Source organism: Lycium barbarum, chromosome 5 (genome assembly GCF_019175385.1).
Source record: "Lycium barbarum isolate Lr01 chromosome 5, ASM1917538v2, whole genome shotgun sequence".
NCBI lineage: Eukaryota > Viridiplantae > Streptophyta > Magnoliopsida > Solanales > Solanaceae > Lycium > Lycium barbarum.
In genome coordinates, this window is record NC_083341.1 from 58,273,438 (window position 1) to 58,282,697 (window position 9,260).

At 32.9% G+C, this 9,260-nt stretch overlaps 1 long non-coding RNA gene across 1 annotated transcript; it reads right to left on the bottom strand.

The window, feature by feature from the left end:
* Positions 1–5,616: 5,616 nt before the first annotated feature.
* LOC132640868 (uncharacterized) lies at positions 5,617–8,734 on the bottom strand. Its single transcript, XR_009582467.1, has 2 exons — positions 8,462–8,734; positions 5,617–6,062 (listed from the first exon to the last, which is right to left on the bottom strand). It is a non-coding gene; the product is annotated as an uncharacterized LOC132640868 (long non-coding RNA).
* Positions 8,735–9,260: the final 526 nt, after the last annotated feature.

The following is a 9,260-nucleotide window of genomic DNA, read 5'->3' on the forward strand; positions in this document are numbered from 1 at the left end:
CTATTTCTTTTGGTTTTTCTGTAATAACTTTAACTAACTTTTCTATTTCTGTCTTTGTAGGTAATTTTTCTAGATTAAATTTATTAACTAGAGTCTGAACTTTCTTTTCTAATTTTAATTCTTGTGTTTTTAAGTAATCTAGATTTTGTTCTAATTTTTCGAATGTTTTCTTTTACTTAGTTTGAGATGCTTCTACCACCTCTAATATTCTAGTGATATCTTTATTATTTTCTTGGATTTTTTCACTAAAATTTATGAGTAAATCTACTAATGTATTCAATTGCTTGTCTTCACTATGTAGTATATGCTCTCCGTTACTGAAATTGCACTTTATAATACTATGGTCTTTTAATGCTCTATATTTCTTTTCTGGATATATTCTTAAGTCTAAGTATTCTAGGTTTTTTAATGTATCTATTTTTCTAGGCTTATTTATTACCCTATCAAATTTTTTATTTTACAAGCTTCCTTACGGTGCTCTATAATAGTTGTAATTATTGCTATATCTTCTCTTATACCGTGTAATTCCCGCGTTATAGCAGAGATTGTCTCTTCGTTAATCTGACTTTGTAAGTGTCTATTTTGTATTAGTGATGATAATGTTTCTGAATTTATTATCTCTAAATACGCACTCAAAGCTTTTTCTACTTGTCTATATTCTCGTCTTTTCTTTATATCTCTATATAAATACCAATAATTTATAGCTATTTGTCTCACAAAGGGTAGTGTTCTCATACAATTAATATGGTCTAAATCGTTTTTGGTTCTTTGAGGTCTTTCTGGATTTTATATATCCTAGTAACTTATATTCTAATCCTGATATTATATCTATTAATTCTTGTAGTCTTAACTGGTTTTCTTTGGTACTACATAATTTAATATATTCTGGGTATAAGTTATTTAATTCTTGTTTGACTTTTAAATAATGATCTTGCATCTATTAACCTAAAGGCATACGTTGTACTTTTTGTTCTAGCTGTCTAATATAGTTTTCAGTTCTAAATATCTCGTCGTTGGTAAAATGAATTTCCTAAAGAAGATTATTGCGAAAACTTAATACTGTTGTATTATTATTCAGTTCTCCTCTATAAGCTGTGTCTAAATAGTTAATGTGTTCGGTAAGGGTCTTTCTTGAGCTTCTAAGGTTTACTAATCTCTTTTGAGTAATGTAGATCATACGATAGTGAAAACTTATATCTTTAGCAAAACGGTGTTGTCTCATTAACTCTAGTCTAACAGTAGGTACATGTGTTTGCTTTCTTCTTCTAGCAGAAAAATGTCTTCTCATATAGTCTTAGATGAGTCTTAGGTTCAAAAAATCAACAACAAAAAGAGAAAAATAAAGAGACCCCTAAAAATAAAGAAGTTGAAGAATTAATAGAACAATTGAAGAAGGTTGAGATAACACCTCAGAAAGAAAAAGTTAAAGTAATCAGAAAACCACAAAGATGGACCTTCTTTCAACTAGACCAAGAAACAAAGGAGGATCAGAAAGGCAAGAAAGACCAAGAGTAAGTTTTTTAGAAAATAAAATAGGTAATAATTTCTTATCAAGAATTTTAAGTAGAAGAACACCAGAAGAAAACAATCAACAGCTAAGTGAGGTAATTGACGTAGATAGAGATATACAAATTTTCCAACAAAACCAATTAAAACTATTAAATCCAAAAACCTTATATAATATAGGACAGTTCTCAAGTACAGCACAATTATATAGACATTATAGAGAAGAACAATTATCAGCCATAGGAACTAAAGTTACTACAATAAGTTTAATAGACCCAGCGGCTGTAAGACAAATAAAAAATACTGGAAGAAGTTTAATGCATATGGGATTAATAGTAGTAGGATTAAAAGGATTAACTAGAAAGAACTTAGGAACTAAAGTTCTAATAGTGATTTACGACGATAGATGGTCAGACATGAAAAAATCAATAATAGGACTAACGGAGGTAGACATGACAAATAATGGAGAAATCTTTTATATTAGCCCAGATTTTATAATGAATTTGGCAAAATTTGGAAAGCTTTTACTGTTCATAGTACTGTTCCCCCGCATCTCCACCACACTTATTATAGAATATATACTCTCTGTGTCTGACATATATTCGTCTACATTTATTAACGTTTCTTGAAAATCTTCAATTAACTGAGAATTTCTTGTCTTATTATTTATTCTTTTTGGACATGTATTTGTTAAGTGTTCTACACTTCCACAAGTAAAGCATTCTAGTTTATTTTTATAATTCCTTTCTGTTCGATATTTTCTTACATGCTTATTTCTGTCTAAATAAGGTTGTCTGGTTGCTGATTTTCTAAGATAATAATTCTTTCTATTATATTGAGGATAATTTCTATTATAATGTGTTTTGTATTTTTTATGCTTTTTCCTTTTGTAATTGCCCTTATCATAGCTTTGTGTAGTGTAAACCACACTTTTACAAAAGTTCATTTCATTTTGTTTTAGCTGTTTTTGTATCTGTATATGGGTACATGAAAAGTTAATTAAAGTTATTACAGAAAAAACAAAAGAAATAGAACTAAAAACAACCCTCATAGTCTCTAAAATAACGCAACAAGTAGAAGTTTTAACTAGTGACATTAGAGAACTAAAAAAGACAGTAGCAGAACTAAAAGAAATCACTCTTTCATGAGTAGACCAACATTAGCTCAAGAAGAAGCCTCAAAATTAATAGAAAAGTCTATACCTTTACCAGCAGACTATAAAGATTATATACCTAACGCTAAATCGGACCAAATAATACTACAACATATATATATATATATATATATATATATATCTCAAAATTGTACGATCATTCATGTAATTACGTTCATATCATTTAGAGTATCTTTGGTCTTGATTCAGGCAGAACATGTATAAGAATTCCGAGAGACTCGTCGTGTCTATTTCTGATTTCTTCACACCCTTTATTCCAAGATTTTGGAATTTAAGTCGTATGTACAATGAATTTAGCTTGCTAAAAGAACTAACTTAGTTTCGTATAAGCTTACAATATTCTGTTCTCACGTATTATAAGGGTGTAGTAAATCATAATCTAACTACCCCACTTAGCATGCTTATAAGTGTTGTAGAGCCTTTTGTTGGAAATTATTTGTATCCCACAAGCTCACTAATGCAAGAATGATACTTACTTCACTTAAACAAGCTTAACTTTTTCATTCCATGTCGATTGAGTTTTTAAGGTAATTCATGTTGCTCTTATAACCTTCAAATATACATATTTCATTAATGACACAAATATTCGTACCATCATCGGTATTAATGTCATTCGGGCCGTCCTGATTATTTCAAAATTATTTGAAACTTGGGTATATGTCGTTCACCAACGACATGTTTTAAATTCTCCCTAACTTGAGCTCTTGCACATTTTTTATCTCTAAAAGTGTCATTACTAGCTCCCATGACATGACATGACTACAACGAGTCATGTCAAGAATTTATTTGCCCCTTAGGTAAATTGTAGGACTCATCATTTGGTTTTCCTATGGGTCACAAGAAAGCCTATTACAAATTTAGTTGATTTTCACCTTCTGACCAAATAGGTCTTCATCAGCTCTCATTATTCGTTCATAGAATTTTTAAGGCAGTACGCTTCCTTATCCACCTTGGGATTATTGCACTTCCTTAAAGTAGGCTTATATATCTTGACTGCCAGTATGACTTTATTCCTTCAACTTACCTTTATTCACATCTTCTACTACGTCTCTTTTTGAGGCAAGAAGCATCATAATGCAACGTCTCCACATTTCAGGACACATCACTTTGTTTCACTATAAATTTATTGTTTAATCTCATTATTGGGAAACCAGCAACTTATAAACTATTTCTCTAGTAGTAGATGCCATCACTCGAGTCTTGAGGCTGATCCTCATCGCTTACATAATCGGCATGTAGAAAATTCAATAAGGATTGAAAGTTTACTTCTTGGTTCAAGCTCTACTGCATGATCTAGCTTTAGAAAGAATAGGAAACATCTTATCATGTATTGTTAGCCTCTTAACGAGTGGTCTACCAGACAAACATAAGTTAGACTCTACGAGACATGACACTATAGACTCCTACTCATTAAACCTAAATCCCTGATACCAAATTTGTGACGCTCCAATTTGGATAGGCGACGTTATTGACACTCAATGTCGTCACCTCCGGTTGAGCGAAGCATTATCGTATAATATCAACCAGGGTTATGTTTACATATATCTTATTAGGTTCAACTAATTAAGACCAATTAATAAAATAATATTATAACCTTCAAAAAATACTTCATAAAGAAAAAGCAATCAAATGATGCATATGAGTCATGATTCACAAAATCATTCGAGTATCCATAAATAAAAAATACAGCTTGATATCATCTATAGATCCTCTGCTAATCTTAAGAATGAATACAAATAATGTTATGGACTTAGCTGAATTTTACATAAAAATAAAAATGTAACATTGTGTACCAACGATCCAAAAGTGGGCTGACCATAAGTACCGAGGAAGTAGGACCTATAACACTCCGTAAATTTGGGTTAAGTGTAAATGTGTTAAATGAGATTAATGTGACATTTTAGCTATATGAAGTCCTATCGGGACGAGTTGGGTGGGAATAGTTATTTTAAGATCAAGACAAACAGTGAGGTGCATAATATTCGATAGATCGACTAAATTTACCGTAGATCTGGCATCCAACCTAATTACGTGAACGTCCGTTGAGAATTCGAGAAAATGTAAAATGTGAAAGTTGTAGTTTTTGAAACACCTTTCCAACCATATACTGTGGAGCTCAAACGAAGCTCTGTGCTAGGAGTTATGCCCATTTTATTGAACGTTGTCGGCCGTCAGGACACCCCTGCGTTGCATGAGTGGCGCGCAATATACATACCTCTGATTCTTTTCTGCCTTGTGTGATGGGCTCATGATGCACATATATCGTACGGGGCAGTGACGCGTAACGGACATGTGATAACGTCCAAATTCACTCCTCAAAGAGAAAGTGTACACGGTCGCATGCAATATAATTTACCCAACTATGAGTCGGGATCGATCCCACAGGGAACAATATAATAAGCGATTTAAACAAGTAAGGAATTATCACCAACTAAGCGATGCCAAACACTTTTTCAATATTTGATTTTTGGTTTAACAACTAACAAAGATAAAACTAACTAGAAAGCGGGTAAAATGATCAATGGCCATAAGTATGGATACAAAGGAAATTACGCTCAAGTAACGATCCAATGTATTTCACGATTTTACAACTAAGAGTGAGTTTATGCTAATTAGATAATGATCTCTAAAATTTCATCAAAAGTCTCTCGACCAAATCAATGAATTTCACTCTAAGTTTTCTCAAGCCTTAGAGTATGATATTAAGCACTATCAATATAATCTCAAATCAATATAATCTCAAGTAACTTTCCTATCTCTAGCTCAAGTTATTAGATGGGTTTTAAAGTCTCAAATTCTTGTTAATTAATCTTTTCCAACCTCAATCTTCCTCTCTCAAGATCAAATCAAAGTAAATAGGCGGGTCTTAGGGTTAGCTAATCCCTTAAGAAACATTAAAAAGCAAGATTAATTAAAGCAACAAAGATCCACTTCAATAGAAATAAAAACCATTTAATACATAAGCATGAAAAGTAATTTCATCCAACTTTGCAAATGAATATTTTCATAAACAATATTAAAGTGATGGAATAAACATGTACACACTTAGATATACAATACAAAGCAAGGAATTGAAAAAAGGGTTAAAAAATTTATCATTAAAGTGCTCCAATTTTCTCCTCCAATGGTGTGATTGATGAAGCCGTAGCTGTCCAAGCTTTGAAAATGTGGCCAAAGATGATAATATTTTCTCCCGTGTCTTGTTTTTATAGTTCAATAATTTTCCCACATTAAAAAATGACCAAAACAGCCCCATATTTTCAGATTTGCAGATCTGACCCGTTTTTGCACGTTTAGCCACTTTTTTCGTTTTCTTCAATTTGGCCTCTTTTAACTTGTTTTCACTTGATTGCTTTTCCGATCACTTCTAAATCACATAAACCTGTAAAATACGAGTAAACGATATTAAATGCACTATTTTCTCAATCAAATATAGCAAAAGTCTAAGCTTAAGAAGAGATAAGGTGGTAAAATACCAACTTATCAAACCCCCAAACTTAAGCATTTGCTTGTCCTCAAGCAAATCAAAACTTACAATTCCCTTCAAAGGACTCAACTCAATAGTGCACCAATATTGTATCAAGTCAAAAAGGTTCACTTTAAGCACAAAAACATGACTTTGATTGGTACCAACAATCAATCCAAAACAAATGAATCACCAACTTCTCAATTTTTTTTTTCAAGTGATCAAATACCAAACTAATCAAAGTAGCAATCAGGTCATGGCACTAAAGCTTCAAAATTTTCCTCTTTATCACAAAACAACATTCTTTTGTTCATTCCTCTCAATTGAAATATGAAACAAATTCACAACTCAAGTTCTCATGTGCCCTCACAATTAAGAGAGAATCCCAACTCACAAAATGCAATTTAAAACACAAATGGATATCAAATGGAAAGAATTAGCTCTCTCTCACACAAAAATGTTCAAATGCACACAAATAGTACCATAAGCTTGCCCTTCATGTATTTCTCCACTAATGTAGACACACATGGTTCAAAATTAATTAGGACTTAAAGGGTTGTAATGTACGATTTTGGTTAAAGCAGGGCACAATTTGGATAAAAATAACTCAAAACCTCCCTAAGTGCTACAATTTGCAACAATCAAAGCACACTTCCTTTCAAACTTTTCCACCATTTTCTTCATTTTTCATTTCACCAACTAGTCTTACCTTTATTCACAACTCCTTATTTTTCTTCCTTTATCATCTTTCTTACTTTTTTTTTTTCAAAAACCAAGGAAGGTTCCACTATGTTATTTTATTTTTCTATTTTTGGTTTTTTAATCTTTCACCTTTAAGCAGCTTTCACATCACAACTTTTCCAGCCGTCACCCCCAAACTTAGGTTTTTAGCCTATGCTTACACTTTCAAAGCGCTTAGGGATGTGGGATGCCAAAATATAGATCAATAAAGAACAAAAGGTTAAAGCTTGTAACATGGTTGCCAAAGAAAAGATTAAAGGCTCAAAAGGGTTTGACTAGGAAAAATATGAAAGGGTAGAAAATTTAAGGCAAAAACGATCCAAAGAAGGCTAACATCATTTTTCAAACAAAGTGTAACCTAGAATTTCGCTTTGACACACATTCCGGACAAGTTCTACACCACAAGTAATGCAAAAGAACTCACAAAAACCTCATCACACATGGCTCATGCAAACTCAAGTGAAATATGTATCCAAAACCCAATTGAAACAAATGAACTCAAAAAAAAAAAAAGTCACTCATAGCCTGAAGAGACTAATTAGTGAAAGTAAGAGCCAAAAATTGAATCTAAAAGTCACAACAAGAATGCTTACTTCAATCGTAGCCAAAAATTGAGTCTAAAAGTCACGACAAGAATGCTTACTTCAATCGTTTTTCTTTTTCAAAAAGCAAGAATTCATACGCCAAGGTTTAAATGTGTTGGTACCAAGCAAACTAAAATTAGCCAAAGAGCAAAAATCACATCCCAACACCACTCCTACAACTAAACTACAAAAAACTAAAGAAGCTAGTAATAAAAAAAAAAATCATACTAATATAAATGTCATAAAAAAAATATCAAAATTAAATCAATCTACCAAATTATCATCCATCATGACATATCACACCCCATCACAAAAATATCTATCAAAATATAGCTTCAGCCCCCAACTAAAAATGTTGCATTGTCCTCAACGCAACTAAATAAAATAAAGCTCAAGTTAGGAACAACTCCCTGAAAGAATGCGTCACTAGGCTCAAGCATAATTCTGCTCTTCCTTGAATCATTTCATGTGAACTAGAGAGCACGATGCCATCAATTAAAAGAATGAATGAGGCATTAAGGCCAAAGACACAGCATCTCCTTAATGCTCCAAAGGCTGACCAATGAATCAGCACTTCCAACAGCAAAATATCTTCCAAGTGGATCAATTGCAATGCAGTAACAACCAGCTCATACAATCGGCACAATGCACTTCAAACTCACCCAAACTACCCCACACGCTCTTCTATGCATTTCTTCATAGTGCTCGGTTACTCAGACTTTACCGACGAATGAAATCGTCTGTCAGACAATTTGCCGAACAGATTGTGTGCATCAGTTTGAGCAAGCTTTTTGTCTCAATTAAGAGGTTGAATTATCCTCCCAAAAAGTATGGGAATTATAGTTCAATAAGCTTCATCTCAATCGAGCAACAACACAACAACAATTTCACAATTTGTGCTCTAGCTCCACACCAAAAGTATCACATGAAAAAAAAACTATAATACAAATAAAGTAATGGAGAGGAGCGCAGAGAGAGAAGAAAACATACGTAATCTTTGAGAATGATGGCTGGAGAAGAAAGAAAGAAGAACTCTTTTTTTTTTTTTTTCAGTTGGGGCAACAGCAGCTGCGTTTTTCTCCCTTTGTTGTGTGTTGCTGCTGATGTTTGTGTGATATGTGGGGAGTGTGAGAGTGGCTTTTGGTGTCAAATAAAATGAGAGAGGACAAACTAGGCAGTTATAAAATTTGCCACATCTCAGTGGCTTAACAATTGCACTATGTTTGTTAGTTTGGCACTTTAAAACTTAGACACAGTGGCCAGCTTTTGCACAAACTGTGAAGTTATAAAATCTGCCAAATCTCAAATTTATAATCTTACCCAATTAAAGTCCAAAAATTATGAAACTTGGTAGATTAATCAAAAATAATATGATAAACTATTTTAAAAAATAAAATTTCAAAAATGACTTAAAATTTTGAAAACGATGAGTTTCCTCCCACCAAGCGCCTAATTCATTGCCGTGGCACGACATGAGTCAACTTTACCACTTTTCCGTCCATTTGGAGGATATGAACTGTCGCCCCAACTTTGAATCAATATTCCGGTGATAATCGTGGGGCGATGATAAAGAAACAAAGAGGCCAACTTTCGGATATCGCATTTTGCACTTTTTGGCCTTTAAGTGAGGGATGTCATTTTGTCGTCTTGGCATGGCAAACTTCAAAATAAAAACGCCTTGTTCTTCACCTTCAAAATTCTCCATAGGCTCGGTTAGTTCAATTTCCATATCATCCACTAAGCACAGTGTTGAAAAATGGTTGGAATGTGGTTTAAGGCGCTCCATTTT